Source organism: Peromyscus californicus, unplaced genomic scaffold (assembly GCF_007827085.1).
Source record: "Peromyscus californicus insignis strain IS unplaced genomic scaffold, ASM782708v3 Scaffold_9__1_contigs__length_137607984, whole genome shotgun sequence".
NCBI classification, from domain to species: domain Eukaryota; kingdom Metazoa; phylum Chordata; class Mammalia; order Rodentia; family Cricetidae; genus Peromyscus; species Peromyscus californicus.
Genome location: NW_026294617.1, coordinates 63,595,405 through 63,617,411, shown reverse-complemented (window position 1 = coordinate 63,617,411; position 22,007 = coordinate 63,595,405). Strand labels below are relative to the sequence as shown.

At 40.8% G+C, this 22,007-nt stretch overlaps 1 protein-coding gene and 1 pseudogene across 1 annotated transcript in view; both read left to right on the top strand.

Annotated features, from left to right (window-relative positions):
- The window catches only part of Mnd1 (meiotic nuclear divisions 1), a 69,822-nt gene that overhangs the window by 14,789 nt on the left and 33,026 nt on the right, over positions 1–22,007 (top strand). The gene's annotated exons all lie outside the window — the stretch shown is intronic.
- On the top strand, positions 5,081–5,641 carry LOC128105839 (single-stranded DNA-binding protein, mitochondrial-like; annotated as a pseudogene).

Here is a 22,007-nt window from a genome sequence, read left to right as displayed (position 1 = left end):
CCGTGCGGTTCTGAAGAGGTGTGCTTGGTGACACGGGTGTGTTTTCCCTAATACTTTTCCCACTCAGTGCTTTCTCTTAAACTTTAAGAATACGTTATTATTTGGACTCAGAGTCTAAAGAAAATCACCATCTCTTCTTCACAAAGAGTATATCTAGGGCATAGCTCAGCGGTAGATGCTTCCCTAGCTTGCACAAGGCCCTGGGTTTCACTCCCGAACATCTCAAACATAACAACACAAAGCCATAAAGTGACCTTAGAATTCTTCACCTTTTATTTTCCTACATTGTTATATTATTTTCTAGTATTTTAGTTAATTTTGAAAAAAAAAAGTCAGTAGATTCTGGGAGGTCAGTTTTAGATTTAGGTTTACAGAAAACTTCATGGGAAAGTAGAGAGGACTCCTAGTCTGTCCCTTCCCTCCTCAACTCTCCTAATTCCCTGTTGTTTGTGTCACATATTTTATATACTGTATGTCTGTGCATGACAGTTGGTAAGCCAGCTCTGATACCTTGTTAGCCAGAGTCTGCTAAGTCCAGGGCTCACTGTTCAGTGTTTTATTGGTGGTTTTTTCCTCCGTGTATGTGTGACGAGTGTGTGTGTGCATGTCCTATGTGTATGGATGTACATATGTGTACATTTGTGTGTGTGTGTGTAGAGACTGGAGGACAGCCTTCAGTGCCCTCAAGAATGCTGCCACCTCCCCTTGAGACAGGGTTTTTATTGACTAGAACTCAGTAGTTAGACTTGGCAGGCAGTTCCAGGGATCCCCCTGTCTCTACTTGCCCAGTGCTAGGTTTGCAAGCATGCACCACTGTACTTGGCATAGTTTTATATGGGTCTGGGTATGCAGTGAGGTCCTGTGCTTTTATTGTTTATTTATTGTTCTTGTGGGTTTTTCTTTTTTGGTTTTGTTTGTTTTGAGACAAGGTGTCATGTAAACTTGAGCTAACTATAAACTTGCTTTGCACTGGAGGATGGCTTTTTGACTCACGATTATTCTGCCGTCGCCTCCCAAGTATTGGGATTATAAATGTGTGCTGCCACCCTACAGATTTTGACAGCTGCATGATGACATGTGTCCACAATTACAGTGTCCTCCAGAGTGGTCTCACTGCCCCAAACTCCTCTTTAACTCCTACTCATTTTCCAGCCTTCGGCTTCCAGAAACCACTGATCTTTCTCCTTTTAAGACAGGATCTTTGTGTAGCCCAGGCTGCCCTCACACTTGCAGCCCTGCCTCAGTCAGCTGACCGTTTTTATGTCTTTACAGTTTTCATTTTCAAACTTTCATGTGACTGAAATCATGCACAGTGTGGCCTTCACAGAGTGGCTTTTGCGCTTAACAAGAAGTATTTAAGGTTCCATTATGTCTTTTGGGGCTTAATATAACATCTCATTTTCTTCTTAACTGCTGAATGCATTTTACCATGTTAAATAACTCGATATACCCATTGAGCTGTTGGGCATCTTGGCTGCTTCCAGGTTTTGCAGTTATGAATAAATCTGCTACTAAAGCTTTGTGTGCATGTTTTTGTGTAGTGTGTGCGTTCAACTTATTTGGGCATTACCAAGGATCATCATTTCTGAGTTGTATGAATAGGGTTTTGTTGAGAAGAAATCAGAGTGCCTTCCAGTGTAAATGTACTATATTGTGTTTCCATCTGCTGAGGCCGAGTGTCCTCTCATTGTACAGTGGCATGAGCATTAGATGATGTGAGTGTTTGTCTCTTAGCAATTTAATGAACATGTAGTGGTATTTCATGTTTTCTGTTTGCAGTTCCCTGATGACAGGGTATGGAGGTTCTCCTTATGTGTGCATGCCACGTGTATGGGAGGAGCTGTGATTTATTTTAGTCTTTTGCCCACTTTTCATTCATTTCTTTTTCAGTGTTGACTTGTAAAACTCCTGCACTTTTGTGTTTTTATTTCTTTTTCCTAAAACCCTGTCTCTGCTGCAGTCCAGTGATTGAAGTGTTTTATAATGCTAAGGTGGCATTACTGTTTCCGTTGTTGTTGTACTTTTTATCTGGAATTTTTTTTTTTTGGCATATCTTCTTGTTCTGTATCATTTGATTAGGAAGTCCTGTGACACAATATTGTTTTTGTTTCCATGGTACAGTCTATGCCTGTGAATTATTACCATTTAGCATTATTGGAACCAGTTCTTCGCAGCTGAATTTCTTATGCTGCAAGCATATGATTAGGACGTTAGCTGTGGGGTGAGTGTGATCTAAACACGTGAAGTTCTTAAGGATGAATAAAAACATCCTAAATGATGTTAGCTGTTAATGGATGTAGACTAGGTTTAAAGGGTTTTCATTTATTGAGATGGCAAAATTTAGAAGGCATGCATAGGATTACAATGTTAATTTAAACCATAAAAAGAAAGCCCTGTGTTAGCACAGGCCTCTTTACAATTTTATTTTTGACTGCGTCCAGCTCCTTCAGGTCTGCCCCCCCCCTTATACTCCCAAGCTTAAATATGTATGAAGGTAAATATCCAATTGTGTTAGAGACATTCATTATTTTTTAACTTACTTGAAAAATTTAAAAATTTCTGGTGTGTATGTATTCTTTGTGTGTGTGTGTGTGTGCACATGTGCACACACAAGTTTGTGTGCAGAGACCAGAGGAGGAGGCCGGATAGCCTCCTCTGTCTCTTTGCTCTTTGGTCCCTTGCAGTGATGGAGTCTCACTGAACCAGAAGCTTGCCTGGGCAAAGATTGGTCAATAGATGGGTAGAGTCTATGTTTTAGAGACACGTTTGTATGTTTAGACCTCCTGGAAAGAGGTGGAAGTAAATAAAGGGTTTAGCTGTGAAACCTAATGGAATGAAAGGGTTTACATGATGACAGACAGGAAGGTGCTTTTCTGATGACAGTAACTGGGAGGTTATTGCAGTTATATGGTTAAGAAATAGGACCAAGCTGGGCGGTGGTGGCGCACGCCTTTAATCCCAGCACTCGGGAGGCAGAGCCAGGCGGATCTCTGTGAGTTCAAGGCCAGCCTGGGCTACCAAGTGAGTCCCAGGAAAGGCGCAAAGCTACACAGAGAAACCCTGTCTCGAAAAACCAAAAAAAAAAAAAAAAAAAAAAAGAAATAGGACCTGCAGTGAGAAGCTCCCTCAAACTCACTAGGATAGCTAACAGAAGGCAGGCTGCATGCCTGTATTCCCAGCAGTCGGGGCAGTGAGGCAAGAATGGGCTCTGGCTTTGGTCCCCCCACCCACCCCGACACACATACCCCCCCACTAGAGAATGACACGCTGGCAGTGAAATGGAGAAAGTAGAGAGTGTAAGTACTCTCGGTGGGAAAATGCAGCAGTTGTGCTTTGGACCTGAAATGTGCCCAGCAGGCTCATGTTTGAAACATGTTCTTAGCTGGTAGATTCCTAGGAAGCCTTGGAACCTTTAGGAGGAAGAGCCTACCTGGCAGAAGTAAACCCACCAGGGCCAGCCTCTGAAAGCTGTAAGAGTTCCTGGGTCTCGCCTTGTTCTCTCTGTTTCCTGTTATGCTGTGGTGTGACAAACCTCCTGACACCACGGCGTGAGCTACCGTACATGCGTCCCCTGCCACGATGGCCTGGACCCACAGAATGAGCCTGTCCTCCCTGGGGTTGTCTCTGTCAGGTCTTGTTGTCCACAGTGACAGGAACTCATCCAGTGGTGCAGCCATTATAGAAACCGTTTTCTAGTTTCTCCGACACTTACAACAAATAAATATGTGAGTCGGTAAGTGCGTCTCTCAGTTGTATCCAGAGACTTGAAAACATAATGTTGGAAAGGTTTTTGTACCCGTGGTCAGAGCAGAATTACCTATTTATATTTAGTAAAGGTGGCAGCCACCCAAACATCTGCCAAGGGATGTGGAAATGGCGTATTATTCATTGTAGAAAGGAATAAATTCTGATACACAGTACAATGTGGATGAACCCTGAAGATATGCTAAGTGAAATAAGCCAGCTATAAAACATCGAATAGTGTGTAATCCCACATGTATCATGGCAGAAGTGCATCATGAGCAAGGGAGCAAACAGGAGAAAAGGCCTGGGCCCACAATGTCTTGGAGGGCACATCCCCAGTCATCTCAGTTCCTTCCCTCAGGCCCCACCTACTAAAGGTTCTACCCCTGCCCCTAGTCCTGCCTCGAATTCACCTTTCACACGTGGCCAGGTCTAAACTACTGCACATTCTTAATTCTTTTTAAACCTTACTGGGTTTTCCTGTCTTGATTTTGTTGTTCTTGCTTTTATCACTTTTTCAAATTCAATTTCCTCCATCTGTTCTTAGCCAGATTCTCAACACCTCTGAGAAACTGTCTTAACCCCTAGCTCACAGGTGCTTGTTCTTTAAGCTTGTGTTAAGGGCTCACCACAAATGCAGCATGTGGTTTTGGTGTGCATTGCTGGTATCCTATGCAGTAAACGTGATCTGCTTAGTCCTTACTAATGTAGTACATACCCCGTTGAAGGGACAGTGTATCTAAAACATGCTCATTTTCCTAGGTGATGTAAGAGGAAGACTAGCTTCACATTTCCTGAGAAAGTTTTCATTTTCTTTACAAAGGCAAATCTCAGTCTCTCTCTGTCTCTCTCTGACTCTCTCTCTCTGACTCTCTCTCTCTGTGTCTCTCTCTGTCTCTGTCTCTCTCTCTCTCTCTCTCTTTCTCTCTCTCTCTCTGTCTCTCTCTAAGCATGACCATAAAGTAAGGCTAAATTAGGAGCACAAGGTTAGGCTACATTGTCAGGAAAAGCCTAAAGATTAAATAGTAAGTATAGGTGGACTTTTCTGTACCACCAGCCAATTCCCAAATAACCACACAGAGACTTATTATTAATTATAAATGCTTGGCTGATAGCTTAGACTTGTTTTTAACTAGCTTTATTAACCCATTTCTATTAATCTATGTGTTGCTCAAAGACTTGTTTAGCTCATCTATGAACTTCCCATGTTACTTCTTTTGTGCCTGGCTCTCGACTCATTTGAATTCCTGACTCCTGCCCTTCTTCCTGGTGGTCTTTCTGCCCCAAAATCCTGCCTAGCTATCAGCCAATCAGCTTTTTATTGACAATGAGAGCAATGAATCTTCACAGTGTACAGAGGATTATTCCACAACAAGTAAGAACACTCGAAGCCCTCTTTCAAAGACCTGTGTTACAGGTTTTCATCAGTTTGTAAGACATGAGTCTGAAGTAGACAGCAGTTTGGTTCTTGAATGATCTCTGAATTGTGGTCAGTTCCTTGGGCGAGTAGGTCAGGACTCTGTCATGAGACGGGTGGAAGGAAAAATCCTAGTCATGATATTTCCTCTAGCAACAAATGAGATGTGATCAGAAGACAGTGAAAATATATGAAATGAGTAATGTCAGTCAAATGATAACGTGGTACAGAGCATCAGTCTTTTGACCAGGCCTCAGAGATGTCGCATATCACTATATGAAAAGGGGATTCTGTGCATGTTTGTGGAAGGGAAAGTGGACTATGGTGAATACGTGGGTGAAAGTGTGAGGTGACAGGCAATGACTATCAGAGCTGATCAGTATATTTCTGAGTGACCAGACAGAAGAAAAGGTACAGAATGGTGATTCCTTTGGTCATTGTGTGGTACAGTCTCCTTTCCAAATCATGTGTAGTCTGTAGTTTAAAGATAAAGATGAGAAGTTTATCTCTGGTAGCATCTGGGAAAGGGAGAACTTCCCCTTGCCTACCTGAGGGTGAGTGCTTGAGAGGTCAGGTGGGTGGGTGGAGACAGTCCTGGGGCAGGGAAGATGGCCTCTCCACTATAGGAAGTGGAGTAGGATCTGGTCAGACTTAATTTGAGGCATCCAGTGACTCGTACAAATCACCAAGGAAGATTTTCAAATGCAAAATAAAGGTTAGAAATAAAATAGACCCATGAATAATCAAGTCAAAGTGATGTTGCACACAATGCAGAGAAACCAAGAAGGGGGAGGGTTAATGTATTAAATGTGCTATTGAGAAGTTAATTTTATTAAAAGTATTATTACCTAAAAATTTCTCTCATATATATATATATATATATATACATACATACATATATGTGTGTGTACACACACACATACACACATATGCGCATGCATGATGTTAAAGACTTGTTCCAAACAATTGCAGAGCCTAAGTGAAAGATCTTTGAAGACATTTTGAGATACTCTACTAGCCTTGACCACTTTACCTCTGGACTCCATATTACTTGAGGAAATTAAACCTTTATGAAATTCCATTTTTCTTAATTATTCTGTTACTTGTGGTTGCTTTGCAGTCTTTTTTATAAATGTGGGTTAGATCTCCTGTTATCTTTTACTGGGTAAACAACAGAGTAACCTCAGACAATGTAGTTCCAAGAGCAAACACTGATGCCCTCCGTTTCTGTGTGTCTGCAAACCAGGCCTGGTTTGAGTGAGTACCTCTGGCTCATGATCTTTGAGGTGGTAGTAACACTGATGATGCCAGGGCTGTAAGTGTTAACACTGATGATGCCAGGGCTGTAAGTGTTAACATTGATACTGCCAGGGCTGTAAGTGTTAGTTAACATTGATGCTTCCAGGGCTGTAAGTGTTTTGCTGGGATGGGAGGTCCAGGGAATGCTGAAAAGATCATACCATGTGACAGACCTCACCCAAGAGATTTTTGGGGGGAGAGTGGTGACATGTGAAAGGCTGCCTGTAAGTGGGGAGTATGTGTGTGTGTGTGTGTGTGTGTGTGTGTGTGTGTGTGTGTGTGTGTGTGTGTGTGAGAGAGAGAGAGAGAGAGAGAGAGAGAGAGAGAGAGAGAGAGAGAGAGAGAGAGCGCAAGCGCAGGCCATAATGGCAGGCTTTATGGGGTGGGGTATGAAGTATGCACATATTGGTGACCTGTGGAAATGTGTCCTGTCGGCCTTTAGTATGATGTGTCTTTGAAGGCGGCTGGAGGTTTCCCTCAGTTCCTTACCCATGGGTCTTTCCAGAATGCACTTACCACAGTCATCTCTAGACTATTACCTAATTACTATAAATTCTATGTAGACAATTATGTTTATAGAATGACAGAAACATACAATTCTGTGCATTTTCACCCTGAATATTTTCAATACCTGGCTGATTTAATCAGTGTATGTGAAGCCCCTGGGCACAAGGGCCAAGTACAAAGAAATTATTTCCTTTGGTTAAGATTTGCTTAATGCATCCCACTCCTTTATATTTATTGTTAGGTTTTCTATTTCAGTGTGTTTCTGGTAAGGACATATAATTAGGTTTTGCATTTTTATGTATACTGACAATTTCTGCCTTTTAAGTTAGTGTGTTAGACCATTTATATTTAGTGTTAGAATCAGTGTTATTAATTTGCTGTGATAATTGATTTTTGTTGCTTGAGAAGAAGGATTGTGCTTTCTTCATCCAACAAACAACATATTGAGCATTTGAGCACATACCTTGTGGGTGGTCAAGTCCTGTCTAAATTAGGTACAGTGGTGCTTATTACACATTTCTTGGCCAAGGTATAAGGCAGAAATTTCTTACTTTAAATGAACAAGGTCAAATGACTTACCACAGTTCATATTAACTAAGTATGGGTACTTGGGTAATCTTAGTAGAAGCAATCAGTGTCTTGCTAGTACCATGAATGCAGCTATTTCAAAACTGAGGGTAATTGACATTTAGACTGAATGACTGAAGAATAGGGTGTTCTTATTCCTGTTGCTCTGGTTTTCTTGGAACACCATGTGAGTAAGGGGTTAACAGCATAAGCCAAATTTACTGAATCATTGTATAAATTAGCAGCTGTCAGTGTACTCCTGTCCTGTGGTTTGAGAGTTGACCTCGAGTGTAGTTTTGAGTACACCCTCTCTTTAGTTCCTCTTAAAAGTCAGAGGTCAAAGCTGAACCTGGCACACCTCTGTAAATCAGAAGTTAAGACATGCTAACATGGACGCCGTAGGACCTGTGCCTCCTGCTCTAAGCACTGTTCTAAGTCACAACAAGGTTTTATTTTTGTTGTTCTTGAGCAGCTGGAGAAGTTTGCAAGCTTTTTAGAGACTTGCTTTCCCAGTTTGTCAGAGAGGCTACTCAGCTTGTATGGGCTGTGGTGAAGATGAAGTGGAAGGTTCCTGGTACTTTAAGGTTTCTGCATGTGGTAGCCACACATTCGGATAAATTATGGCTCACCCACAAGTGTCAACTGTAAACTCCTGTGTTTAATCAAGGCAATAAATTGAGGGCTTGCCTTTTACTGAGGGTGATTCAGAAAGTAGAAGTCAGTGTTCATGCTTTATAAGAAAAATGCTTGTGACCTGTGCTGGAAGTATGACTTCTCTCCAGGAAGGTGAATTGAGTGGAGAGCACTGCCTGGCTAACAGCGTGAATGAGCGCTGCTGTGATTTACATACACAGGCACTCGGTGACTGCTGATTGGCCACACTCAATGGCTGCAGTGAAGGACCACTGCTAAGATTGCCAAAGTATAATGTTAACTTCCTTTGAGTTTCTTGTTAATTATCTCCAGACTGGCTCGGGTGTGTGGGGGTGGGGTGACTCTTCATTTCCTCTCTTTTAATGTCATTCCTCTGCTGTCAGTGACTCCAATGACGTGCAGGAATGTGCTTTGTCTTTTGAGGATAGACATTCTTAGAGGAAATTTGAAAATTCAGTCAGGAAATATATTTTTTTTCTCCTTTGCCTTTTTTGGTTATATGTGTTGATATTCATTGAAGACAATCTGAAGGACTCATGGTTATAATTTGTTTTAACTTCAACATTTTCTAAGATGTGTGTGGCATGTGTCAACCTCCACAGAGGTTTTCCATGGCTGCTGTAGCCAGGCACTGTTGTAAATTATCTGAATCTAAAGAATAAGTGGTCTGTGCCTAGAGAATTTTCAGTTTCCTTGATAAAGTGTAGTGATCTAACTTACTTGGAAATAATTAACAAGAAACTACAAAAAGTTGCCTGTATAATGTTTAATATATTAGTGGCAATGCCAAGCTTTGCTGTAAATTCTGTTATACAGTTTAGGACAAAGACAAGGCTCTTAAATTTTTCTTTAAATTACATCTGTCTGTCTGCCTGTCCGTCCGTCTATCCGTCTGTCCGTCCGTCCGTGTAGGGGTGTATGTGTGTGTGCGCATGCCAGAGTACATGTATGGAACAGATAACAGCTGCAGGGGTCGGTTCTCTCCTTTCACCACGTGGAAGGTGGTCAGACTTGGCGGCCAGTGCCTTTACCCACTGAGCCATCTCACGCCAAAGAAGGCTTTTATGAAGACGTATAGCATTTTTACAAACTGTCCTTTTGAGCTGAAAGTGGGGTAGGCTTAGAATCAGTGGTTCTCACCTTCCTCAGGCTGCAACCCTTTAATACAGCTCCTCACGTTGTGATTATAACGATTTAACGATGGAAGGTACCTTGGCAGGTTGGAATCACACTGTGCAGCAGATCCCATGTGAGAGGTTTATTGGGGTGCGGTGTGTGCAGAGGCGGCCTCTGAGTGAGGGGAGAAGGAAAAGCATGGGGAGAGAAGGCACTTGCTTTTTGTAAGAGGATGTGGCGCATGTGCACAGGGAGAGTTTGTGGCTCATGGTGGCAGTAGCAGCAATGTTGCATCTTGGTGGCTGACGATGATGTGACAATGATCAATCCTTGTGGGCAGGCCAGCGGAAATGCCTGAATGCTAACAGTGGTACCCCCAACCATAAAATTATTTCATTGCTACTTCAGAACTGTAATTTTGCTACTGTTATGAATCATAGTATCTGATATGTGACCCCAAAGGGGTCTCGACCCACAGGTTGAGAAATGCTGGTTTAGATGAAAGGTGGAGATGTGTGAAGAGGAACTGAGGACTGTTATCCTTAGGCAGGTTCAGTTAAGAGCCTCCTATGATTCTTATACCTGTATGAGGCATCAATATTGTTATTAACTATGTTTTACATAGGAGGAAACTGAGGGACCCACAGGTTGAATAACTTGCCCAAGGTGATAATATTAGGAGATGGGAAAGGAAGATTTGAATCTATGCATTTTTTTTTTTTTTTTTTTTTTTTTTTGGTTTTTCGAGACAGGGTTTCTCTGTGTAGCTTTGCGCCTTTCCTGGAACTCACTTGGTAGTCCAGGCTGGCCTCGAACTCGCAGAGATCCGACTGGCTCTGCCTCCCGAGTGCTGGGATTAAAGGCGTGCGCCACCACCGCCCGGCGAATCTATGCATTTTGACTGTGGCCCATGCTGTTAATCAAGAGAAGACCAAAACAATTACATTTAGTTGATAGTTGATGATTAGCTTAGGAAGAGTATGTGCAGACTTTTTTGTTATGTGGTCACATAAAGTTGGAAGTCATATTGGGGTCATATTATTATGGGATGTCTTAGTGGTTGGTTAGGTTTTGTCATGTACACCAAGCAGAGGAAACTGAAAATTTCCAGAATAAATTTACTTTTTTTTTTTTTAATTGCTAACTTGGTTGGTTCAAACAATTATAAGCTTGGAAGACAGTGTTGTTACTTTCCCTTCCTCTGCTTAATGTGGTTAACATATTATTAATTTTGCTGAGAATAATGAGGTATAGTTATTTTTTTTAAAAGCTATAATAAATATCTGGGCTGGACTGAAGAAATAGTTTTTAAACTAGCCCCTCTAAGAGAGGTGACACAATTGTATTCTCATGTATTAAAGTCTGTAATAGGCAAGAAAAGCTTCCTATACGATGCTGAAAATAACAAGGCATATTTCTATCTCATTTCTTCTGAAATACATGTTTTGGTATTTGATTTATTCTCAACCTATGGGTCGAGACCCCTTTGGGGTCATATATCAAATATTACGATTCATAACAGTAGCAAATTACGTTATGAAGTAGTAATGAAATGATTTTATGGTTGGGGGTCACCAGAAGTTTTTAGCTCTTTCAGCTCCAGTGAAAGTAGAAGTGACTAGATCCTTCTCACAAGTCACTGTTGTGATGAATTTGTGTGTAGCTTGAAGAAACCCCGAGGTGAAGTGACATTTCTCTGCACCCTAAAAGATGGAAAGAAATTGTCAGGGGGCTGGAGTGAGATGACTTAGCAGTTAGGAATTTATTCTGTTCTTACAGAAGACCTGAGTTATGTTCCAGCATCCATAGCTGCGACTCACAACCACCTGTAACTCCAGCTCCAGGTGATCCAATAAAATAAAAAAAAAATTGTTAAAAATCAAGAATGACCTTGAAGTTAATCCTTAAAATAACCATCCCTGTCTTCAGGCTTACAAAGGAAGGCAGGAAGACATGGAGGAAACTCGAGTCTTGAACACAAGACCAGTAATCAGGTTCTTGCCCATGTCTCCATTGCTCCAACTTGGTCTCTAAGAGATTCTATGCCCAGGTGAGGAGTGTGGCAGTATTTTGCCCCTGTTCTCTACAAGTACAATGTGTGTATGTACATAATTCTTCATGGAACATGAAGCGTAACCAGGCTCTAACAGAAAATGGAAGTGAGGTTACTCAGGTCTGGAGGTGAAGAGGGAGGTCTTGTTGAACAGATGTAGGTTTCGGTTTGCAGATGAACCTTTCTGGAGGTTGGTTACAGCAGTACTGAGTGGTACACTTAGAAATGGTTAAGGTAGGAAATGTTGTATGCACTTTATTGACATTTTAAAAGTCACAGCAATATTTTAAATATGTAATTAAAATATGACTTCTTAAAAATAAGAATTTAATTAGCATGGCAGCAGCTATATAGCAATTTTAATGGATTTTTTTTTAATAAGTAAGAATTATGAATCCCCCTCCTCCCGAACTTTTGTAGTTCTTTATTCAGGTTTTGGTTTAGAGGATAGTTCAGACCAGACTTTCTAGAAATTGGTGTATAATAAGCATTTCATTCTGAAAAAAAAAAGAAAAGAACATGAAGCTAGATTTTATTGTAGTTTTGGAGACACTGAAAGATGTTCTCAGTTTGAAGGTGGTTTTTTGTTTTGTTTTGTTTGTTTGTTTTGTATTTCCCCTAACTAGTGTTTAGAAATAGGCATATAGATGTTTACAGCTAAAATTGAATCTCTAAAGAGTAGGTCTACTTTGGGGTTATATAGATGACTAGAAATATTTTTAATAAAAACTATCTGTTGAAATTCGTTTAGTGACTGTGGTTTGCCATGGCAAGCATAATGACTGATGGACAGGACATAAAATAAGACACATGGTAACACATCATTGTGATAGCTCCACACACTGTCCTTCATACGTATTCGTGAAGAATGATGTGTTACTCACTCCCATCTCACAAAATACCTGAAGTAAATAACTTAAGAGCAAAGGGATTTACATTGAGTCTTCCCACATCACATCATTATCAACCATCACAGCTATTGTAGACACACTTCCTCTGTAGCACGAAGAAGCCTTTGTGTCAGCTAGAGCCATGCCAGACATTCTTTCAGGGAAGGGACTGTGGCTCGCTCATCTTTTGTTGCTAGCATGTAATGCAGTAACAGATACATAGAGATATGCTAGGTGTTGAACAAAGGCATTAATCACTGCATCACTGCCTGAGCTCACCTGCATCAACAGCCTGGGTTCATCCCAAGTATTGTTTATTTGGTCTAGCAGCCTTCTCCCTGGCCCTAGTTTTTTCCTTTCCTTCCACTCTATAACATACAGCAGTAAAAAATGATTTCCGTTATGTAGACATGATTATTGTAACCCTGGTGTAAGCTTGACTTTTTAAAAAACTTAGCTTTGGGAATGAAGTTATGTGGGAACAATTAAGTGTGTATTTTTAACTTCATCATTTCATTTTTCTGCCATTTTGCCTGAATTATACTTGACAGGATCCTGTGTAACAGATGTAATATGTTACTGAAAACGAGGTTCTGTAATCAAAGGAATCTGAGAATGATGAGTTCACAGAAGTAACTATTTTGGATTTTCTGACCCTTTAATCTGACAGTATGCATTGCAAGTCTGTCTTGGTCTGTTCCCTTGAGCTGTTAGTGTTCTGTGAAATACACTTTAGTAAACCCTGTCCAAGTTTATGGAGTCACTTCAGCAAGTAAGACTGCGTTTACTGTCAGAGATACCCTCTCCTCAGAGCTGTTAGGCATTCCAGGTTGAGTCCGGCTTGCAGATCGCATTTGAACTTGTGTAGACCTCTGCTGGTGTCTGTTGTACATACACCTGCACTGAGTCTCCGAAGGAGCCCAGTCCCATTCCTTATCCTTAACAACCCGCTTAGCAGCTCTGAGGAGGAGCCAGCTGCTTAGTGTCTTTGCAGTGTCTGCCTTACAAGTTAAGGGTCTGTTGTTCTACCAGCTTGCTTACTCCAGACCTGTGTCTCTCATAGACATTAGCAAACAAGAACTTGCCAAGCTACAAAAGTTCATATTGCTCTGATATTTTTTTTTTTTTTTTTTTTTTTTTTTTTGGTTTTTCGAGACAGGGTTTCTCTGTGTAGCTTTGCGCCTTTCCTGGAACTCACTTGGTAGCCCAGGCTGGCCTCGAACTCACAGAGATCCGCCTGGCTCTGCCTCCCGAGTGCTGGGATTAAAGGCGTGCGCCACCACCGCCCGGCTGCTCTGATATTTTAAAATAGTCATATTGGTATTTTTCTAAAATAAATTTGTATTATTACTCACTTAAAGCTAAACACTTACCATTCTTAAAGCATTTTAAAAGTTAATTTTTAAGTTTTTGTATGTGTGTAGAGGTATGTCAGATCTCCTGGAGCTGGAGTAACAGGCAGTTGTGAACTGCCTGATGTGGATCCTGGGAACCAAACTCAGGTCTTCCAGAAGAACAATGTACCCTCCTAACATCTGAGCCTCTCTCTCCTGCCTCTACTGTTGACATTCTTATATGTGCTCTTTCTTGTATGTGTGAACAAATAAGAGAAAAGTAGATTCAAATTGGCTTGCATAATAGGATAATGGGAATTCATTATCTGATGTTAAGAAGTTGGAGGTAGCCTTCTCAAGGTTGACTACTTGCACCACACATTGTCTGAAGTCTAGACTGTCTTTGACATTTGGCTTTCCCGTTTTGGTTGTAAGCATAACTTACTGAGATTCCTAAGTCCTCAATGGTGTCCAGAGAATAGGTTGTCCCCTTCCCTCTCTCCCTCTCCCCCTCTCCTCCTCTTCTTTCCTTTCCTTTTCTCCCTCTCTCTCCCTCCCCCTCCTTTTATACAAGATGAAGTGTCAGCATGCCCCCTTCCCCAAGCAGGCTTCTGTCTATATCTCATTGGCTAAGTCTGAGTAAACAGGCTTATACTAAAGGGATGTTCTGGGAGCATCCATTCTTTCAGAGCACGTTACCACTGTAGTCTGAACAGAAATTGAAGCTCTGTTAAGAAAGAAAGACTGCTGGGCTGTTGTGGCACAAGCCTTTAATCCCAGCACCAGGAGGCAGAGGCAGGCGAATCTCTGTGAGTTCAAGGCCAGTCTGGTCTACAGAGTTTCGGGGTTGCCAGTGCTACACAGAGAAACCTTGTCTGGAAAAACAAAACAAAACGAAACAAAAAGAAAGACTGTAGAGGAGTAACTGAGAGGGTCTGCCGAATGACATCCATATGCATTAAAAGTAAAGCCTTCTAAGCTGTGTGTCCCAGTTGCTCAGGAGGCTAAGGTAGGAGGATCCTTAGATGCCAGCTGGACAACACAGCAAAGGAAGCTAGCCTTTTAAGTTGAATGTTATTACTATTTCTCTGTTGTCCCAGATAACTAAGAATTAAATACTGTTTGCAGAGATAGGGTGACTCGAACACTGGACATGGGAGAAACAAGTATGCAAGTATTTTATTGGTAAACGATTTGAAATAGTTTAAAAATAGTCAATGATTAAAGCAGTTGAAATACTTGAATTTGGTACCACTTTTAAGGCATCAGAGATTTAAGAAAATGTTTACTATTTGTTTGCTCTTGTGGTAGCTTCAGGCTAGGCTTCCAGACTTCCTAAAAATGACTCTCCTCTGCTGTAGAAGCTTCATGATGAGGTTGAAAAGGATGACCCTGGACTAGCTATGAAATTCCATAGCCCATCCCCCAAACACTGTTTCCTGTTTCCTAGGAGATCCAGGCTTGTGAGAGTCATTCTCCCGAGTTATATTCCCCACTATAAGTCATCCGGTCTGGAAAGATCCACTCCACAAGACCTGGACCGCTGATGCCATGCCACCAGGTGGTGGCAGAGTGTCAGAATCACGCCTGCCATTAATTTCCCCAAACAACCCTCATTTCAATTTGTTTGCCCTATTTTGCCCCCAAAAGATCATCAGTATTTTATAAATTTTGGTATTTCCATCCTGATACTGTGTCTAGCTGCTCAGTGTTTTATAGACATTTCATAAAAATTTAGCCCCGTTAGTTGCGTTTGTGTTTAAATTGAGCTACTTTTTGACCCAAGGGGGTGGTTCAAACTTACATGATTGCACCAAATCAAATTCAGATATAGGGTCTTATCATTTCCCCAGTGTTTATATTTATTTATAACCATGACTGTCCTACATTATAATTATTGTTTTGGTTTTCAAGACAAGGTTTCTCAGTGTAGTTTTGGTGCCTGTCCTGGATCTCGCTCTGTAGACCAGGCTGGCCTTGAACTCACAGAGAGCCTGGCTCTGCCTCCCAAGTGCTAGGATTAAAGGTGTGTGCCACCACCACCTGGCTCTAATTATTTTTAAACCCACTTAACTTTAGATTGGATACAAAACAATTTCAACTTTGAATTTGTTGATTTTCGTATTTACAAGGCTACACATTTACATTTTGACTAACCTCTAACACTTCAATTCACTACAAATGTTAGCTTGGTTGTGGTCATTGCCTATCTCCTAGTAGCACCAAAACCAAATTTAATTTTAAATCTTAACAAGAAACAAATAAAAAGTACCATGCACTTCCTAGGGCCCAGAACTCCTAACTCAACGGGGCGGCATACACTTGAGTGAGGAAAGCCATTGTAAAGACGTCAGTGCCTGTCTGTCTGTCTAATGCATGATAACCAACATCCACTAGGTTTTTATAGGTAATTTTTAATTCATGCACTAAAGCAGCTCACAAAGGACCAAGAATGTGCTGGAGAGGAGGAACCAGCAATAGGCTGTGCTCGGCTTACTGCCCGGCTCACTGTTCTTGCAGCACCATCATCAAGCTTGCTTTCTTAAAAAGACGAGGATCATGAGGTGAGATTTGTACCCGGCAGAAAACTGAACAAATACAGTGTTGCTGTCGTTGAATATTGGTGTTGCCAGGACTAGACAAGATAGTAAGGCTGTGAGGAGAAGCCTAAACGAACCCATGTGAAGGTTGGGTGTGAGAGCTAATGCCACAGTATTGCCGGCTGACCTCCATACACAGCTGTGACATGCATGACCACTCATACACAGCATGAGCAATATAATGGTTTTATTTTAATAATGAAAAGAAATAGTATGGGACTGAGAGTATAACTTAGCTGTGGAGTGCATATTTAGCATATTCAAGGCTCTAGGTTCAATTCTCAGCACTATAAGAAAAGAAACTTGATCGATAAAAATGTGAAGATTGACTAAATATCAATAATTGAAATCAATCTAAGAGGGTGGGTGACTCAGTGTGTAAAGCATTTCCATACTTTAACAAGGACCTGAGTTCAAATCTTCAGAACCCATGAAAAACTGGGTGAGACAGCACACATGTATGATTCCCAAGTACCTACTACACAGAGATAGGCAGAGACGTGCCATCCCTGGAAGCTCATGGGCATATAGCCTGGCAGAGGCAAAAGTAAACAAAGACACCTTGTTTCAAAGTGGAAAGTGAGGACCAACCCATGGTTGCTATCTGACCTCCACAGGAGCACTATGGCAAGAGTGTGCCCCTGGCATGGATGCACACACTTGTGCAATACACACATCCTATATACACAAAGATTAGAAACATCAAATAAAAGGAAAACAATGATGATTGTCACTTTTCAACCATAAGATTAGCAAACTTTTAAATGTTTGCCAGTATCCACTTTGGGGGAACTTGCAAGGATTAGCCTATTTTATACTGCTGGTAAATCACAAAATTCCAAAAGTATAAGTTAACATGTTACAACCAGTGGGATAGACATTATCACAATAAAAGAAAATAAGTGTAAGTAAGGTATGAAGACCCTGGGTTCAATCCTTGCAGTACTCCTTACCCCGCAAAAGCAAAGAATAAGATGTAGGGACTCAAACAGGCACTTGTATGCCAGTGTTCTTCACAATGGAGGAGATGATCCAGATGGCTATCAGTGACTATATAATATGTGGTGCACACAGAATACAATTTTGTTCAGCCTTTAAAAGGAGTGGAATTGTGGTATGTGCTACAGCACAGGTGGTCCTTGAAGCATGCTAAGTAAAATAAATACAAAAGGATATTTGTGGTTCCATTTATGTCAGGTATTTAGATTAGGCAGAAGCAAACCAGTAGTAAAATAATGGTTCCATGGGTAGACGAGTAGGGAGAATGGATAGGTGGATGATGAAGATGTTCTGCAGATGGATAGTGGCAAAGGTTGTGCAGCAGCCTGAATGGATTTAATGTCATTGAATAAAATATGTTAAATGATGCATTTTGCATTTCTTTTCCATAATTAAAATTTTTAAAAAGAAGTTGGAGAGATGGCTTAGTGGTTAAGGTTGGCTGCTCCTCCAGAAGATCCAAGTTTGGTTCCTAGCCCCCACCTGGTGGTTCACAACTGCCTATTTATTCCATTTCCAAGGGGTCCAAAACCCTCTTCTAGCCTCCGTGGGCACCAGGTACATAACGTGATACACATACATACATGCAAGTACTTACACATACACATGGCCATGGTGACCCAGGTGCTAGGAGGGTGCAGAGAAAAGGAATTGTCCATTTGTGCCTGTTGGGAATAGAAATTGTGCAGCCACTGTTTGAAGGCATTTGGGCAGTTTCTTATTAAAGTAAGCATACTTTTTATCCTGTGACCCAACAGTTGTACTCCATGGCATTTACCAAGTGAGTTTTGTACAAAATCTGTACAGATGTTTGTAGTAGATTTATTCATAATTACCCACACGTGGGAGCAAATAGGGTGTTTACTAGCTTAATGGCAGAACAAACTGAAAGTTACCCAGATAGTAGAATATTATGCACTGATGAAAAGAAATTGGTTATTGTAAGCTGTAGGATGATTGGGTGTTCAGTGGGAATTCAGTGCAAATTGCTAAGTGAAAAAAGCCATTCTAGGAGAGGAAAGATAACTTGATGGGGCATAGAGAATTGTGACCAGTGAAACTATTCTGTATGAGACTTTAATGGTGGGTACATTCCCTAAAGTCCCCAGAGTGACACCACCAGTGGGCCCTAATGTACCATGGACTTCAGTGATGGTGATGTCAGTGTAGGCTCATAAACTGTGGCCAATGTACCATTTGGTGTGAGATTTTGATAGTGAGGAGGCTGTGTATATGTAGAATTGAGGTACATGAGAAAGTCTGTATCTGTTGCTCAACTCTCTGTGGACCTAAAGTGCTCTGAAAAACAAACTTGTTTTTAAAATAATGTAGACCTGATGGACTTGGTTGCACACGCCTTTAATCCTAGCACTCAGGAGGCAGAGGCTGGTGCATATGTGAGTTTGAGGCCAGCTTGATCTACATAGTGAGTTCCAGGACAGCCAGGACTTCATAGTGAGACCTTGTCTAACATAAAGAACGTGTGTGTGTGTGTGTGTGTGTGTGTGTGTGTGTGTGTGTGTGTGTGTGTGTGTTCTTTATGATATATACACACACGTTCAAAATTTATCTGAAAATAGTGAATTGTAAAGCATTATACTAGGGTAATTTGGTTTACATTTTGAAATGTTACTTATACTGGTCTGTGTCTGAGTGTAAAGCAATAGCACTTCTGAGAAGGTATGTGTGCAGTAGGGCCTCTGTTTTTTTCTACCCTATGTCTTTACTAGGTGGCTTCCAATGTACTCAGAGAGGAGTATTGTGTTTGAGTCTCAAATCTAAATATGATACCTGTTTTTTTCTTGTTATAGGTAGTTTTTACTGTTCCAGCTGCTGCCATTTGTTCTGGCATACTAGGTTTTAAAAATTATTATCATTAGCCTTAGTGAAATATGGAAATGGATTTAGTATAGTATATAATTGATTCTGGTTCACTTTATAGACATATACTAGAATAGTTTGGTCTTTTTTGTTTTGTTTTTGTTTTTTGAGACAGGGTTTCTCTGTGTAGTTTTGGTGCCTGTCCTGGATCTCACTCTGTAGAACAGGCTGGCCTCGAACTCACAGAGATCCACCTGGCTCTGCCTCCCGAGTGCTGGGATTAAAGGCGTGCGCCATCACCCCAGCCAAGAATAGTGGTCTTTAAAGGAATTTTGTGGTGAATACCTTTTAAAAATATAAAATACCATCTTTTTAATTTTTTTTGTAAGTGTGGGCTTTTGATTTTAAATACAGAGATACTGAGATACTTTCTAGTTCAAACTACAGTATATAGTAGTTACTTGCTTTCTCTTAGAAGGTAGATTATATTTTCCCATATATTAATACCTTATTGCTTCAGTTGGGTTTGTTACTTAGAGAAAACAAAATTTTATTTAGATCAGTATTTCTATAAATTGTTAACCCATGACCAGTAGGATTAGCATCACCTGAGAAATTTATAAATGCAGATTCTTTGGACTATAACTCAGTAGCAGAATGCTTGCCTAGTGCTCAAGGAGTCGGGGATCAGAACCCCACCACTGTTCTATTTAGATGCTCAGGAGGTGGGAGCAGCAGCCTACTAAACATACAGTTCCTTATTCTGATGCGTGCCACTGCTTGAGAACTGCTGGCTCACGTGATCCACACACGTCTCAGCTCATTCCCCTCAAAGCCCTGGTTTCATGTAATCCCACAGGGCATATTAGGAACCATAGCCATGTACTTCTAATAGCTGTATAGATCAAAACAAGCAAAACCTAAAAACAAAGCAGAATCCAAAGCCTGATGGCAAACACAGCCTATCAAGAGCTGTGGCTCCCATGGTATTTGGGGTGAGTGTCTGAAAGCTAACAGGGACCAAGCAGCTCTTCAGAAGTGTCGTATCCTATTGTTTGCATCCTGTATTACCAAGATACTAAACGTGACAACTTGTGGATGCAGTGATTCATGTTTAAAGTGCTGAGGTGGGGGCTGGAGAGCTGCTGGCTCAGTGGTTAAGAGCATTTGCTGCTCTTCCAGAGGACTGGGTTCCATTCCTAGGACACACTTCATATGGAGGCTCATAACTGGATGTGACTCTAGTCCAGGGGGTATGACGCACTCTTCTGGTCTCTGTGGATATCTGCACACAAGTGAGAGACAAATAAGTAAAAATAAAATACTAAGATATATGTGTCTACATAAGATTATTATCAGAATTGGGGAAGTATTGAATGAGTTACCTTTCAAATGCTTTTAAGATGTAAATGATTATAAGTAGACATGTACCTGGAGTGCTTCATTTTATATGTGTGTATATATATCCACTACCTATTAGCATGTTTTATGTAATTCTTAACTTTAAGGCTAATGTGTCTGGTTGTTTTATAAAACATTTTCCATGTTTTTAAAGATGTATATATATATTATTTTAATTGGAGAATTTCCCTGTTCCTGAATTGAAGTGATGTATATATATTTAAAGATTATTTCAGGTGGGTCCTTCAGGGTGTTTTTAAACATGGAGGTTTTAAAAAAAAATACATTGCAATCTTTGTTATGAAGAACTCAATCTTGTTGCTAAATGTAAAGTCTTGAAGCTTGTTTTGGCTCAGAAACCCGCCGAATGTGTTCTGTTTGAACTTAGGAAAATAATGTCTGTAGAAGAGGCCTCGCTGTCCAGGTGATGACGTCCGCTGGCCTTGAGCAGCTCCTACTCTTTCAGAGCTGCTGCTGGAGAAGCAGTAAAGGAAGTGGGCGGTGCTTCTGCTTGCCCCAGGAAAGCCACCGACTTTCTAAAGATACTCTTTCTGAATTTAAGCAAGACTGGTATTTACACACTAACCTCCCTCTCTACAGCTAGATTTATATTGTGAAAAGTCAGCTCCTTCTCAGCTAACAAATTAAATTAATTACTTTCTAGATGTATATGACTCCAGAGAGACAGAGGCATGGAAGATCTTTAAGAAGGCTTATCTCCACTCAAACGAGTCTAAAATGTCTTAATTTATACTAAAAGATGTGGTAGAAACTGGGGGTTGGGAATTGTCCGTGGTTGTTTATTTACTCACAGACTCAGGTGAGAGTAATAATTGTGAGGGTCAGGTGTGCCCTGAAATTTGTCAGTCTTTTCTAGTGGTATGCTTGTGGATTTTCCGTATTTACTGTCTGGATGACTTCCACATGGAACTTATCTGCTTTCTAAGCTGAATAAGATGAATACATTAGTGAACTGACTAGACTTGGCGGCAGGTAACAGATATGTGAAGTGTGCAGTTCCTGTAGATGCTTTACTGGGGACAAATGGGATAGTACTGACTGACTAGAGAGGCACAGTATGAGTCTACACGAAACAGCCTGAGGTGTTCTTAAGAGACCTTAGTCAAAAGGGAAATGAAATTTGGATACAGATTTTTAAAGGAGATATTTTTGAATTTTCAAATTCAATTTCTAACTGAAGTAATGAGGTAGAAGTTATTTGTGGGTAGAGATGGAAAAGCAGCTAAAGATTACATAAAGATGTTGAAGACATATTACTCATGGACTGGGTGTAGTGCCACACGCCTTTAATCCCAGCACCTGGAGAGGCAAAGGCAGGCTCTTTGAGTTCCAGGCTAGTGAGGGCTGGTGTGAGAACTTGTCTCAGAACAACCAAAATTGAAAAAAAGTTAAAGACATTATTTTTTTGATGAAATAAGAAGAAAGCATTTACTTTTTGTGCAGGCTAATTTTATGTCAACTTGACAGGCTATTTTTGTTTGTTTTTTGTTTTTGTTTTTCAAGGCAGGGTTTCTCTGTGTAACAGTCCTAAATATTCTGGAACTCACTTTGTAGACCAGGCTGGCCTCAAACTCAAAGAAATCT